Genomic DNA, 6,421 nt, shown 5'->3' on the forward strand with positions numbered 1-6,421 from the left:
GTTTGAATTATTTTTTTCTTGTAAGACTAATGATAGAACTGTTATGTCTTATTGATATATGGTTTTCTTAAGCAGTGGGAGGGAGGGGAAGAAAGGGAGCAAGGGCGTAGGAATGATGTGGAATGAGTTAGACATCATTACCCTAAGTATATGTATGAAGACATGAATGGTGTGAAAATACTTTGTGCACAACCAGTGACTTGAAAAATTGTGCTCTATATGTGTAATATGAAATCAACTGCATTCTGCCATTGTGTATAACTAATTAGAATAAATAAATAATTTAATTAAAAAGACTAATGATAGTTTGAATTAAGTTAAAGTTTGAAAATGATGACTGGGGATGTGGCTCAAGCAGTAGCGTGCTCGCCTGGCATGCATGGGGCGCTAGGTTCCATCCCCAACACCACATAAAAATAACAAATAAAAATATTATATCCACCTAAAAACTAAAAAAATAAATAAATTTTTTAAAAAATGATGAAACATTCACTACTGGCAAAGTAGAGATTATATTTTGGTATTATCTGCATAAAAATGTTGGCAGTAGTTACCAAAGCCTTTAAAATAAGGTTCACATGATTAAATTATTCTACATTCAAGGATTCATCATGATAAGGAAATGAAAGTGTAATGGAAAATTATTTATAATAGCAGAAACATTAAAACCTATATATCTAATAATAGAGGAGTGGTAAAATAAATTGATGGATAATCATGCAGTCATTAACATCAAGATTTTGAGAAATAATCAATGATATGATCCAAGTAGAATGTTTAGTAAGAAGTGAAATATATATTGACATATACAACATGATCCGGATATATTCCTCTCTCTTTTCTAAACTTTCCTCACAAAATACATATTATTTTATAACAAAATTTGAAGTATTTTGTTTATAAATTGAGGGCTGATCAAGTTTAAGAATTTTGCTTTGTTACTAACTTTCCAATTGACACAGGACTGTTAAGAAGTTATAGAAATAAGTTATTACTGTAACACAAATAACATCTAGAATTTAGTACCAAAAAGAGAGATATGGATATTTGAGCCTTAAAATGTAGTTTAAAAAAATCAATAATGCCATACTGAACTATAACTAAGCAAAATTTTACTTCAATTTAAATATTTTTTCTAAATATATGCACTTTAAGAATTGAAAATTTCATTTTCTAAAATAGTTCTTTTAACATAAGTATAATAAAGTTAATGCTGTTAAACACTTTTCTAGAAGAAAACTCTGGTTAATTATCACAATTTCAGAGAGCAGGCAATCCACTAATCAACAATAACTAATTAAAATAATTCTCCAATTGAGAATTATTTTATCTCCAATTGAGTCATTTTCCTTGAGATGGCAGGTACACTGTGTTCAATTTTGAGGAAGTGATTGCCAACTACCCAAAATAAAAGAACCGTGCCTGGCAGATATATACTAAAGTGGCCACCACATCCCACCTCCTGTTAATCATATCCTGTGTGATTCCCTCCCTTTGTATTGGACCTCTGACTTGCTTCGAACCAGTAGAATACAGCAAAAGTAATAGGATAAACATGATTTTCTATTAGTAATTACATTAATTCAGACTCTAATGACATTTTGCTAAGGATTCTCCCTTAATACCTTTGAGAAAGCAAGTAGCCAACCTGGGAAGACCCATCTGACAAAGAATGAACCAAAAAACAGTCAGATACTGAGACTCAGTTTGACAACCTGTAAGGAAATGAATGCTACAAACAACCATGTGAACTTGAAGCAGATACTTCCCCCACAAAGCTTCAGATAAGACTGCAACTTCAGGAACCACATACTGAAAGTGGCCTTGTGAGACCCTAACGCAGAGGAGCCAGCTAAACCATCATCCGACCCACAGTAATATTACATAAGACTGTGAGATAATGCATGTGTTGTTTTAAATACATACATGTGTGATAATGTTGATACAAAAAAACAAATAAATAATACACCATGGTTTGTCAGTCATTGTTTCAAGTAAAAATGGTGTTCTAATTTTTGTTGTAATTAATCTTGGAATTTTATTCCTTTACAATTGCCAAAAAAATAAAGATAAACAATAAAAACAGCACAATGAGGAAGTCTCGAGTCATCCAATGTACACAAATGGGCATATATTTTTCAAATTAAATCCATTACTATATTTCTTATAAAGAATTATTTATTAGTTCTTAGGGATTACCTGAAAAATGTAGTCCTGGTCAAAAGGAAAGAAAAGATCAGATGCGGAGAATTTCTGAAGTGTGAAAGATACAATATACTTAGTTGTATAAGTACAAGATTACAGTCCCTGAACAAAGGACTGCAATCTCGTGCAAAGGACCTATAGTTTCCTCTACCAAAAGTTATCCTTTACCAGTAAAACCATCAACAGCTGCTTGAGGATAGGGTAGAAACCACTCAAACTTGATTAGGCACATTGTAGGAAAAATTTGAGCCCAGGTTTGTATATCTATACACAGAATGGGTCTGATTATCTATGTTTGGTGTAATGATTCCCTTTCTGCATTTTTGGAATACTATTCCTAAGTATAGGATGGTCTATCTCCAAATCACTTGAAATGGGGAACTTGTGTAAAGATATGGTAAGGGACCAACAAGAACAACAGAAACATAGGAGCACAATACCATCTATTATGTGTAAAACTGGATACCCAGGGAATAGAGTGAAATGTCAAAGAAATTTCCTGGTACACAGGAAAGACAACCAAAAACCAAAAAAACAGCCTTCTTCTATCCATGTGTTATCCAGTAAAACTCTATGCCTGTAGCCATTAAATTACCAGGTAAGGGTTTCAAATACCATTCCATAAATAAGGAAAGAAAATTTAGACTAAAAAGAATATAAGACAATAAGAAAAAGATAACTCTTTTGATTCTGGGCTTAAGGAATGAGAATTTCCTAAGATATAAGTAAAACAAACTCAAACTTTCAAATTTCCATACCCCAATTCCATTTATAGTTTAGGTAAGGCATGACCAATATTGCAAGGTAATTAAAATGAAGCAGAAAAATAACTGTTGGTTTCAAAATCCAAAAGGTCATGACCTGGAAACTCACCTGGATCCCTACCCCTTAGACCATCTGGTGCCATCTACCGATTTCATGAAACTTTCAATGAAGGGCTCTGAAAAGGACTTGGCACACTGCTTGAACTTTTAGGCTTAGAAAAGAGCTAATTCTTCTGTAAGAATCTACAGTCTTTTAACAAAAAGATTATATATAATTTGGGATTAGTAATATCTAGGGAAAAAACATTCCAGTATGATGGATTAAACAGATGTCTTACACATAGTCTCCGCCTTATGGGAGAAAACAGGGGAGGCTCATAATGGTCACCTTTTTCAGGTTTAATGAGACGAGAAAAAAACCTATATGCCCTACATAGGGATCACTTACATTATAAAGCTATAATTAAATATTTAGTTCAAGAATAAATTTGGGAAATGTCTATTTAGATAAAATGTTCTATTTTTAAAAAACAGATAGTGTAGCTCATAATTCAATCACACAAGCACCAAACTTCAGACACAGAAGTACTTTATGTATACTATTTCATCATGCAAAATATTTTAAAAGACAAATATTAATGGGTAGAGTTTAAAAATTAATAACATTAATGTTTTATACTTAAACTGGTGTTAATAGATCTTAGTAGTTTCATCAAGGAAACAAATATAACTGGAATCTACAACCCATCTAGGACTTAAGCCAGAGACTCTGAATCATTCACTGCCTACATACAGTTTCAGCCATGTATGAATGACAATGCAATGAGGCCTAGATGTGAGAACTTCCATCTGATACTAATATACACTTAGTATATTTCAAAATTTTAATCTAAGCATTCCAAATCTTTCCTTATGTAACTGCTAAATGAGAAAAGACAGAAATAAACAGATAAACAGTTCACTCAGATAAACAGTTTCACTAGAAAATTTTTCCAATCTCAGAAGACCTCCAATGCAACAAGCCAATCTAAGCCTACTTCTTTCTCACACATCTGATATTTAACCTTTGGCTTCCTTCTAGTCTCCAATCACATCCCCATTTTGATTCTCAAGTTCTTACTGGCCTCCCCCTCATCTCTCATCCCTAACTCCTTACAGTAGAATAAGTAAACTGAGTCCCATAAGACATTCACAAGTTTTTCTTTAAAAATAATATCTTATAAAATTTGGCTTTAGTAAAAGTAAATGCTTACTGGAAATTGCTGGTTTTGAACTCGATATCTCTCCAACAAAGATGGGCTCATCATCATCATCATCCTCAACTTCTTTTACTTTCTTCTGCCATGGTTCCAGTTCTTCTTCACATTCCATAAAGAGTTCTGCCATTTTTAAATTATCTAATTTTCAAAAGGAGAGAAGTAACCTTATTTTCAAAAAGAAAAGTAAAAACATTTTGTAGGGTGAGTACCAGGGATTGAACTAGTGGGCACTAGACCACTGAGCCATATCCCAACCCTATTTTATATTTTATTTAGAGACAGGGTCTCACTGAGTTGCTTAACACCTCGATTTTGCTGAGATTGGCTTTAAACTTGTGATCCTCCTGTCTCGGCCTCCCAAGCTGCTGAGATTGCTGGGATTACAGGCTTGCACCACCATGCTTGGCAGTAAAAACATTTTTGTAATACCTGATATTGAAGATCTACTTTAAAAATTCTAATAGCAATTTCTGAATTGATATTCGTAGTCAGTACCCTGTAATAACAGTAAGAAATTCAGATCTCACTAGGATAAAAACTAGTACAATTAAGATAGATTAAAAGGTAGATAGGAAGACAGAAAATGAAAGATATTAGTTATTTACCATAGATAGAAAACTTAGAGATAATAAAATCCAAAGTGAGCTGCAGTAGTATACCTAGATAAACATATTCTATCTAATCATTATCTTTCTAAAGAGATATTAACCACAGGTAGACTAAGACTAAGAAATAACAGGTAGGAAACAAACTAGAGTTACTACCAAATTCAGGAACATTAGGCACAGAGCAAAGAAGAGATAGGTGCTAAATTAAAATACAGGAAATGAGGGAGGCTTATACCAGCCAGGTTATATTACATTTTCTCACCTGAAGAAACCGATCAAAACAATACATACAGTAAATACTACTTCTCAGAAATTATGACCAAGTATACTGAGCTCCTAAGAAGCACATAGATATAGGTAGAACACCAGTAGCATCAGGATTTTAGGAAAACCTCCTATCCACAAAAGAAATAAAAATTTCCAGGGTTCTGGCATTATCTTTAATACATCATTTTTAAAAGGTAATTTTTTATTATACTAAAATAATATCATTTCTACTTTTAACTCAAAATTCAAGCAATATTCTACCATAAAACTGAAAGATATCAACTGAAATTATGCTCTGGAGATGGCATGCAAAGCAAATATTTTAACAAATTAGATGCCATTTTTTTATAAATATATAGAAAAGTATGTCACAAACCATTCCCTGGTCTAATATTTAAATGTTTAGTAATCTACCTATCAAAGGCCTTCCTATTTTTTCAAATGTCATCGACATCACAAACTGACCCCTTTCTTTTATAATTGTACTATTTTAATAGTTAGATAAGAGTTCTTTAAGTTTTTCAACTCAGATCATTAAAAATACTAAAATCTATATCACTTCTGCACAGAGTACCTTACCTTAATAGTCTATATCATTCCAGTCTACAACATAAAAAGGACATGGACTTGAAATCAAATTGAATGGTTTAAATCTTCACTGCCTTGTAATTGTATGACTGAAGAAATTACTTGGAGCTATTTATGATATCTACCTAAGTTTTATATACATTCAAGAAAATGGAAAACACCATGTAAAACATCCATTTTCAACTAGAAACTCAAACAATTAATTGCCTGCTTGCACTAATCCTTGGTTCAATTATAAATTCCTCAATAAACCATTACATTTTTATTTTCCTTTGAATTTTGAACGACATTGACAGTCAATATCATTAAATTCAAATGTTAAAACACATGATCTCAAACTACTCTCTTTCTTCATGTATTAATTTTACATAGCCACAGTCAAATTTAATTCACTGAGAATACATTTCCCCCAGAACATTAGATAATCAACATACCCACAGCATGACGTAACGTATAGATAAGGTGAAGTAAGATAGTACCTAATTTTGAAAAATTAGGAAAGATCCACTGTGAACTGATAATAAAAGTACTATTTATTTCCAGCTGATATATGTAATGAGTTAAATTGTGTTATCTCAAAAGCCATATGCTAAATTCCTAACCCTCACTACCTCAGACTTTGGCTATATTTATAGATAGACCTTTAGAAATAAGGTCACTAGGGGCTGGGTGATAGCTCAGTGGTAGAGCACATGCCTTGCATGCATGAGGCACTAGGTTTTAGCCTGAG

The 6,421-nt window shown here is 32.5% G+C and overlaps 1 pseudogene; it reads right to left on the reverse strand.

The window, feature by feature from the left end:
- Positions 1-4,355, reverse strand: part of LOC143640449 (zinc finger protein 280D-like) — a 50,687-nt pseudogene extending 46,332 nt beyond the window's left edge.
- Between the last annotated feature and the right edge of the window lie 2,066 nt (positions 4,356-6,421).

The sequence above is a fragment of the Callospermophilus lateralis genome, unplaced genomic scaffold (genome assembly GCF_048772815.1).
Source record: "Callospermophilus lateralis isolate mCalLat2 unplaced genomic scaffold, mCalLat2.hap1 Scaffold_279, whole genome shotgun sequence".
Lineage (NCBI taxonomy): Eukaryota > Metazoa > Chordata > Mammalia > Rodentia > Sciuridae > Callospermophilus > Callospermophilus lateralis.